Raw genomic sequence first — 9,313 nt, forward strand, 5'->3', positions numbered from 1 at the left:
GGCTCTTCACTCCCAGTTCTCTGAGTCCATCTTCGGCCCCAGACCCCAGATCTCCCAGTTGCACTGCCAAGGAAGGGAAGATGGCAGGAGGAAGAGAGTCTGCCTGATCACGCGGTGTCCCAGGATGATTACTCAGATGACCCACACTCCCGAGGACTTGCCTCATTGCCACGCATGGTGACCACTGTGATGGGCCCTCCAAACCTCCTCCAAGAGCGAAGGGCTCATTGTCCCCACGGCCAGCAGTGTTGCTCAGTTTCCCCTACAGTCCAAGCCTGCCTCCTTTCCAGCCCATCCTTCTCTGGTGATGGCCCCGAGGACACCCCTAATGAATGTCCTACAAGCTCATCTCCATCTGCCACACCACTCTCGATTGGAACCCTCCCATGGTCCACTCTCTCCCAGGGGTTAAAGGTTGAGAGCCAGGAAGCTATGAGCATCTCCTTGTTGACATTCTCCTGGGCTCACTTGGAAGAAGTTCATATTAAGAGCACCTTTGTTTGGAGTGCTGTTCACATGTCCTGCCCTGTAGAAAGCAGTGATTATATTTGTCCTCACTTTGTTCATGCTTTAGCAGGGGTTCTAGGCCAGAACCCACGGGTTCAATATGTGGCTAACAAGGCCCTGCTTACCACTTCTCCATACTTTTGACCGTTTCTGATGGACTCCAAGCTGGCTCACCCGGCTGAAAGGTCCCACCCTTTCACTCCACCCAGAGCCCCCCTGACTTTTTCCAGGCATTCCCAAGACACTCCCGCCAATGCTGAGGACTGATTAGCCTCTGCTAATCAAAGTGCCAAGCCACCTTCGACAAGGATTTATTTTCTAATTTATTTTTACTTAACAAATATGTACACAGTGTTTTGTATGACCCAAATGCTAGTCTACGTGTTTTTATTTTATTTTTTATTTTTTTATTGTTTTAAAGATTTTATTTATTTATTTGAGATAGAAAGAATGAGAGATAGAGAGCATGAGAGGGAGGAGGATCTCAGAGGGAGAAGCAGACTCCCCGTTGAGCAGGGAGCCCGACGCGGGACTCGATCCTGGGACTCCAGGATCATGACCTGAGCCGAAGGCAGTCGCTCAACCAACTGAGCCACTCAGGTGCCCCAAGTCTACGTGTTTTTAAAATGTTAACTCATTATATGTCAATTATATCTCAATAAAAGATTAATGAAATTTCAAATTTAAAAATGTTAACTCATTGAATCCTTTAGCCTCATGAAGTAGGAACTGATGTTATCTAACTTTCTCAGATGAGGATAATGAGGCACAGAGAAGTCGAGGAACTGGCCCATGGACACACAGCTAGTGAACGACAGAGCTGGATTTGAACCCAGCCCTTTCGGCTCCAGAGTCAGCGTTCCCAGTCCCCACCGTATAAGGTGACTGAGGCTTCTTCATCTCTGCCCCTTCTCTCTCAGCCCACATCTAATGACCCACTCATCCTGCTGGTTCCACCTTCAAGGCAAATTTTTCCTTTTTTTAAAAATAGGCTCCACAGGGGAGCCTGCGTGGCTCAGTGGCTTAAGTGTCCAACTCTTGATCTCAGCTCAGGTCTTGATCTCAGGGTGGTGAGATAGAGCCCCAGGTTGGGCTCCATGCTGGGTGTGGAGCCTGCTTGGAATTCTGCTTCCCTGCTTCTCCCTCTGCCCCTCCCCCAGCCCTTTCCCTCTTAAAAAAAAAAAAAAAAGTAGGCTCCATGCCCGAGGTGGGGCTTGAACTCAGCACCCTGAGACCAAGAGAAGCACGCTCTACTAACTAAGCCAGCCAGGTGCAGGCTCCACCTTTAAAATCCAGGCTGCACCTGCCACTTCTCACCCCCTCCATCCCTGCACGCTCTGGGCGGTGGTCTCTGTCCCCTCCCTCCTGGACGACAGCGGTCACTTCCTAACCGGTCCCCGCGCCTTCAACCCCTTCCCTGCCTCTGTCCCCCCAAGTTCTGTCACACGGCAGCTCACATGGCAGCCAGATGTCCTTTTAAAAATGGAAGTCTTGGAATAAAGTTCTGATTCACGCTACACTGTGGGAGAGCCTTGAAAACATTATGTCGAGTGAGAGAAGGCAGACACTAAAGGACAAATAGCATCCGATCCCACTTCTGCGGAATAGCCAGAATAGATGAATTTGCAGACAGAAGTAGAATAGAGGTTACCAGGGGCTGGGATGGACACAGGAATAGGGGACTTGTCGCTTAATGGGTACAGAGCTTCTGTTTAGGGTGATGAAAAAGTTTTGGAAATGGAGAGTGGTGATAGTTGTATAATACCTGGAACGTGATGAATGTCACTGAATTGTATACATAAAGATGACTGAAGTGGCAAATTTTATGTTGTATCTTTTTTATCATGTTTAAAAAATTAATAGTGAACCAAATTAATAGCATACCAACACTCTTTGAATTGTATACTTTATTTATTTATTTATTAAAGATTTATTTATTTATTTGAGAGAGAGAGAGAGAGAAACAGCATGAGGAGGGAGAGGGCCAGAGGGAGAAGCAGGCTCCCCAATGAGCTGGGTTTTTTTTTTTTTTTTAAGATTTTATTTATTTGACAGAGAGAGACACAGAGAGAGAGAGGGAACACAAGCAGGGGGAGTGGGAGAGGGAGAAGCAGGCTTCCCGCAGAGCAGGGAGCCCGATGCGGGGCTCGATCCCAGGACCCTGGGATCATGACCTGAGCCGAAGGCAGACGCCTAACGACTGAGCCACCCAGGTGCCCTGAATTGTATACTTTAAATAAGTGAATTGTATGGTACATGAATTATATCTCAATAAAGCTGTTTTTTTACATAAATGGATTACCTTACCTGGGATCAATGTCCTCTTGGGGTGACATCCTAACCTGACCAGGCCCTTGCCGATCTGCTGGCCCCAATGCCCATCTGACTTTCTCCCCTCATCCCTCAAATCACTTGGGCCACTTAGCCATTCCTCCAGTGTACCAAGGACACCTCCACCTCAGGGCCTTTGCACATGCTATAACCCCTACATGGAGCTCTTCCCTCAAGTATCTGCACTGTCCACTCCTACTTCCTTCAGCTCTCTCCCCAAATGTCATTTGAGACACCTTCCTTAACCAATAAAATAGCAGATACACAACCCCATCACTTTCTGTTCCTTATCTTGCTTTATTTTCTTCTTAGCACATTTCACCATCTGAATATTACAATTTTTTTTAAATCCTCTGTCTCCTCCAACTGGGAGCTTAACACTGAGAGAGGAGGGACTTTGTTTTAGTTCTCAGCCCCTAAAATAACACCTGGTCATGGTAGGTGCTTAAGTAGTATTTGTTGCGACAATGAAGAGCTGCAAAGTATTCCAGTTTATGGGTGCTACATAATGTCTTTAACCAGTTTTTACTACTGTTAACAATGCTGCAATGAATACCCTTGTATTTAGGTCTCGAGTACATCGTAGAGCAGGCCTATGGGACATATTCTCACCAATGGAACTGATGCCTCAAAGGGCACGTGCATGTTTGGGCCTGATAGATATTCCGAGATGGCCCTCCAAAGAAGGCATCAACCATCCTTTGGTTGAGCATCCCAGTGAGATAGAGAAACTGAAGGGACCCCATGAAGGACTGCCTTTTTTGCTCCTTTTCCTGCTTCTATTCTTGCTCGGACCTTCACCTACACATGCCTTATAGAACAGATCATGTATGTCCTCCTTGTAAAGGTCAGGGAGTTAATTTCTTTGGAGTCTCCCAGCACAACAGATAACATCTAAGGTGTGACTGGGCAAGGTCCTCATGTAAGTTTTCCAAGACCACTGATTCACAAAGACCCCTACCTCCAGGGCATAAGTGACTTAGAGAGGACACCTAAATACTCATCTTTGTTTTGACCAGTTCCTGGATGCCTGGGAAGACAGTCCTCGGTAAAAACCCCCAACCCCAAGCAAAGATGAAACTCTCTCCTTTCCTTTCCAGGTCTCCCTGTGCTCTCTCTACATCTTCAATAAACTCTGCTCTCACTTCCTCTCAGCTCATGTTTGATTTCTCTCCTGTGCACTTGGCTGGTACTGCGGGACCCCCTCTGGGTCCTCAGACCTGGCCACCCTGCATCACCACCAACCATGTAGACTTTCCCTACACCCTAAGGAATAATGTGCCACCTTCTATCTTTGCCAATCTGAGAGGTGGAAAATACTGTGTCCTTCTACTTTTAACCTGTGTTTCTCTTTCTGAGTGAGGTTGATCATGGTTTAAAGCCATTTGCTGGATCTATCGATTCAGGGCAATCCCAGCCAACAATTGTTCTAATTTATCCCCTATTAATGAACCTACCTGTTGTTCCAATAGCTCAAGTTTTAAAAATAAAACTCCAGGGGCGCCTGGGTGGTTCAGTCGTTAAGCATCTGCCTTTAGCTCAGGTCATGATCCCAGGACCCTGGGATCGAGCCCTGCATCGGGCTCCCTGCTCCACGGGGAGTCTGCTTCTCCCTCTCCCACTCCCCCTGCTTGTGCTCTCTCTCTCTCGCTGTATCTCTCTCTGTCAAATAAAGAAATAAAATCTTTAAAAAAATAAAACTCCAACATACAACTCATACAGCTTGGCACACTTGTCTGGTGATCTCTTTAGCTAAAAGTGGAATTACTGGTTCAAAGAGTATGCCCATTTACATTTTGGGTGGATACTAATAGTCTTCCAAAGACTGTTTCAGTTTATTTCCACCAAGAAGGCATGAGTGCATTACACTGCCTAGGTTATAATCGTTTACGGTCCCACAACAGAGCATGAGAGGGCCTGGTTCCTGTACTCTTGATGCTTTGGATTTTCTTCATCTTTTTTTTTTTTCCCAGAAGCATGACCTGATGTGCAATAAAGGATCCACTCTGCCCAAAAAGAAGCCTCACCTTTGCTCTTGCTCCCAGGAGATGATCTCTAAGCCCTTGGAATGTCCCGCCTTAGAATGTTTTTCTTTACCTGGGGGCCTTAGACCACGCCAGAAAGTGTAACGATGTGATTTAGGCTTGACCACACGATGTCAGTTCAACCTCCGGAGAGGCTGGAGACTAAAGGTCAGCCACATGGGGAGTCCACCATGTCTATGTGACGGAGCCCCAATAAAGCCTCTGGACCCCAAGGCTTGGAGGGGCTTCCCTGTATGTTATCACCTGTCGTTGCTAGGAGATGTTAGCACCGTCCTTGACTCCACTGGAAGGGGACAACTGCAGCTCCGCGTGTGGAATTCTCTGGGCCTCTGCCCCAGGAGCCTCTGCCCTTGGCTGACCTTAATATGTATCCTTTTGCTGTAATAAACCATAATCATGAGTGTAATGGCTTTGCTGAGTTCTCTGAGTCATTCTGGCAAATCAGTGAACTTGAAGTTAGCTTAAAGGTACCCTGAACTTGAACTTCTCCTTGCAAACTTTTGGTGGCCCACATAGGCCCCTGTGTCTGCTCTGTTCTGCCTGCCTTTGGGGCCCACTACTGGTTCCTGTCCTTTCCCAACTGTAGCAATTTGAGCTCCTGCTCTATCTCATGGGGCTCTCGGGGACCCTCTGGGACATGGCCAGGGTGCACCCTCCCCTGCTGGTTTGAGACTTAAAATTTTGATGCATTAAAGTGCTAAGCTGGCCAGGCCACTCTTTAAAGTTGTGGATGACTGAAAACAGGCCACACTTCCAAAAGGAGGAGAATGGCAAAATAAATTATGGTACATCTACCAGATGGGATGTTACGCATCTCTTAAAAATAACCACCACGAGGACTGCAGCAATATATAAAAAAATGCCCACAACATTTAAAGTCAAACAAGCAGAATCCAAAGCTTTATCTGTGCCGCCTGGAACTGGGTAAAAATGTGCCTGCAAGTGAACAGAACTGGATGGATCATGGAAAAGAGCAGAAGTTGGTGGGGATGGTTTTCCTTTGTTCTGTCCTTCGTTGGTGGTGGTGCAATTGATTCAATAGAGGGAATGAGTTCAGAGCCTCCCAAGGAGAGAGATGGGGTGCACTGAAGGGCTGTCGGGGAGGGGGCCTCATGGCTCCTGCAATGCTCTGCACGTGAGCAGGCTGGGCGCCTTGCAGGGTCACGTCCAAGTGCTCCCGTGTCCCCCGAAGCTCACGGCTGACATCTGGACCCATGCTTCCCTCAGCGTGATATGTGTCCCCCCTAATTTCAACACAAGTGGCGTGTGTGTGTGTGTGTGTGTGTGTGTGTGTGTGTGTGTGCATGAGAGACGGTGGTGGGTTTTATTATGGTAAAATATGCCTAACATGAAATTTTCCATTGTAGCCATTTATTGAGTACAAGTCAGTGCATTAAGTACGTTCACATTGTTGGGCAACCATCATGACCATCCATCCAACAGAACTTTTTCATCTTCCCAAACTGAAACTCTGTCCCCATCAAACAACAACCCATCAGATCCATAGAAAGAGAAAGGAGGATGGTGAGTGCCAGGGGCTGGGGACAGGGGCTGAGATTCTCTCTCTTTCTGCCCCTGCTGCTTGTGCTTTCCCCCTCAAATAAATAAATCTTTTTTAAAAAAATCTACCTTCAACTCACTGATGAGTAAGGTAGAGTTAAAAGGAAAAGGACTATGGATGGCCTGATCTTTCCCTCTCCTTCCACGCCATCATTTTCAAGGCAGGTGCGTGGCTAAGACAGGGAGGTCACACAGTAGGAAAGACGGGACAGGGTTCCTTGGATGTTCATGGTTCTTAAACCACCTTTGCCTTGCTTTCTGCATTTGAAGCAAGTTCTGGTCAGAATGGAAAGCGTGGCCTCTCTGGGCTATCAGCATCCCTATCTATCAAGCATTAGCTATAACATGCTTATCTGATCCTAGCTTTGACACTCACTGAACTGCCACACACCATGGGTCCATCAGAGCATCAGGAACGTTCTTTAGCAAACTGGTGGCAAACAATCACAGACATATTTATTTCAGGTATCTCTTTTGTTCGCATGCGTGTTCCGTTGCCCCATGAAACCTCACCCAACACACATGACTTCAAAGAGAAAATTATTAAGAGTTTTGAAATGGTGAGCGCTGAGCATTCAACCAAATGTGGGACTCCTCTGAGCATGGGGCCCTGCCCACTGCGCAGGTCGTGGTTGGTTTGTACCCCTCCTGGGAGCTTCCCCGGTGTATAATCTGAAATCAGCCCCTGTACTCGGAGGGGGAACCTGAAGAAAGAGGCAGGCTACTCCAGGGAGGTGGGTAACAGTTTTAATAAGCAAAGGGAACTTATATACGAGGTTTTCCCAGGCAGCAGCAAGACAAAATGGATCCTCGCACCACCTGCCAAATCTTAGAAGTTTATAAAGAGGCCCTAACTGTTTCAGTCACATATACCATGCAGGTGTTCTCAATGCACATCACTCTCTCAAGACTATGACCTCGGAGCAGCCTCTAGGAAAAGCAAAGGCAAGCGGAACCCACATTCCAAGGGTGGGAGAGGGATGAGGAGCCTCCTCCGAGTACCCGGTCCAGCCAGCTCATGGGTCAATCAACCGTCATGTTTTCTCGATGACATTCCTCAACAGTCACTCACCCACGAAGCCAACCCTGCTCTGTTGATTCTTCTTAGAATGGGCAGCTTACGAATGCAGCGAGGAAGGAGACTGTGTTGGGAAGGAGGCAACAAGGAGGCTGGCTGGTCAAGGGCATTTCTTGACCAGCCAGCCTCCTTGAACTATGACTGGTTCTATGGCACTATGGCATATGAACACTTACAGAAAACCGATGGCACCCAGGGCAAGAGCCTATCTGCACTGGTCTGTGCGAAAGGAGAAACTGCAAAACATTTAAAAATGTCCATTGGGGATTCGATTCAAAGATCAGCCACCATGAGCAATGAATCACCTCTCACCGCCCGGAGGAGGAGACAAGAAGACATCATCCTGAAAAATTGAAAGGGTGACATCACTAAGTACCGGTGAAGATGTGGGGAAACAGGGACTCACCCCCTACTGGGGGGGTGTAGAAATTGCTTCATTCACTCCCAGAGCAAATGGCAATCCCCGGGGGCTGGAGGATGCTCACACCTCACACCCCAGAACTTGTGTTTCTAGACATATTCCAGAGAGAGCCTGTTGCATGGGGGGCCAGGAACAAGGTGCAAAGATGTTCATTGCAGCATTGTCTGTAATAGCAAAAAAAATTAGAAACAATATAAATGACCATACTTTTTAAAAACCAAAATGGAATATTAAGATAAAGGACTTATTTAAGGCAGTTAAAATGAACATTTATCAAGAACAAATCTCAACAGCATGTTGGGTTAAAAAAGGAATTTAAAAACTCTGCAGTGTGAAAATGTACATTGAAAACACAAAAACAATACTCTTTATTGTTCACGTCTACTTACCAAGGCAGTGGAAGTATGAAAGTACAGACAGGGAGGACAGAGGCCAACTTCAGGGTAAGGGTTGCATCCAGAGAGAATAAGATCCAGGAGGGATGCAAAGGGATCTCTTAAAATAAGAACTGAAAACATGCAAAGCAACAATGTTAACACATTAATTCTGGGAAAGGGGGTGCACGGTGTTTATTTTACTCCCTCTAGTTTTCTGTAAGTTTGAGAGCCATTCCATAATTTTTAAAAATTGGAAAAAGGGGGCGCCTGGGTGGTACAGTCAGTTAGGCGTCCCACTCTTGGTTTCAGCTCAGGTCATGATGTCAGGGTCATGGGATTGAGCCCCAGGAGAGGCTCCGAGCTCAGCGGGGAGTCTGCTTGAGATTCTCTCTCTCTCTCCCTCTGCCCCTCCTCCCCCCCCCCCCCCCCCCCCTAAATCGATAAATCTTAAAAAAAAAAAAAAAAAGCAATGTTGAAAGTTTCCCTTTTTGTTTTTCTCTCCTCCCCGGACTCACCTTTTAAGCTGAGGCCTGGGGTGAGGTGGGGTGACAGGATTGGGGACGATGGGGTGGGGAATGAAAACTGGCGGGTGGCAGAGAGGCGAGACCCGCCACCTCCTTCGCGGATCCGCTTTGGCTCCGCCCCCGCCCAGCTGTATCCATGGCAACCAGGGTCAACGCTCCCGGGACCAGCAGCCAAGCCGGGCTCCCGGGCGACACCTGGTGGTCTTTCTGGTGGCGCGCTCCGCGAGGGGTCTCCAGGTGTGAGTCAGAGGGGCCGCCTTGAGGGTCGCTCTTGAAAAATAAAGACCAGCGTTGTCCTGTTGCACTGGGTCCCTTGTAGCTGCCCTTAGGGCAGTGTTAATTCATTTCAGAAACGTCTTTCATTAAAGTTCGGCTGCAGCCATTGACCACCAAGTGTTTGGGAGGGTGTCTTGGGTGACCAGCACTGCTCTGGGCATTTACAGGTATGTGTCTTCATGGGGACCCCCAGA

At 47.7% G+C, this 9,313-nt stretch overlaps 1 long non-coding RNA gene across 2 annotated transcripts; it reads right to left on the reverse strand.

Moving 5' to 3' along the window:
• Window positions 1–7,107: 7,107 nt before the first annotated feature.
• On the reverse strand, window positions 7,108–9,087 carry LOC116625570. Of its 2 annotated transcripts, XR_004298105.1 has the most exons (5): window positions 8,835–9,087; window positions 8,332–8,450; window positions 8,009–8,106; window positions 7,698–7,864; window positions 7,108–7,585 (listed from the first exon to the last, which is right to left on the reverse strand). It is a non-coding gene; the product is annotated as an uncharacterized LOC116625570 (long non-coding RNA). The 2 variants fall into 2 exon arrangements; XR_004298104.1 differs by having other exon boundaries at window positions 7,698–8,106.
• Between the last annotated feature and the right edge of the window lie 226 nt (window positions 9,088–9,313).

Source organism: Phoca vitulina, unplaced genomic scaffold, assembly GCF_004348235.1.
Source record: "Phoca vitulina isolate PV1807 unplaced genomic scaffold, GSC_HSeal_1.0 scaffold79, whole genome shotgun sequence".
In the NCBI taxonomy this organism is placed as follows: domain Eukaryota; kingdom Metazoa; phylum Chordata; class Mammalia; order Carnivora; family Phocidae; genus Phoca; species Phoca vitulina.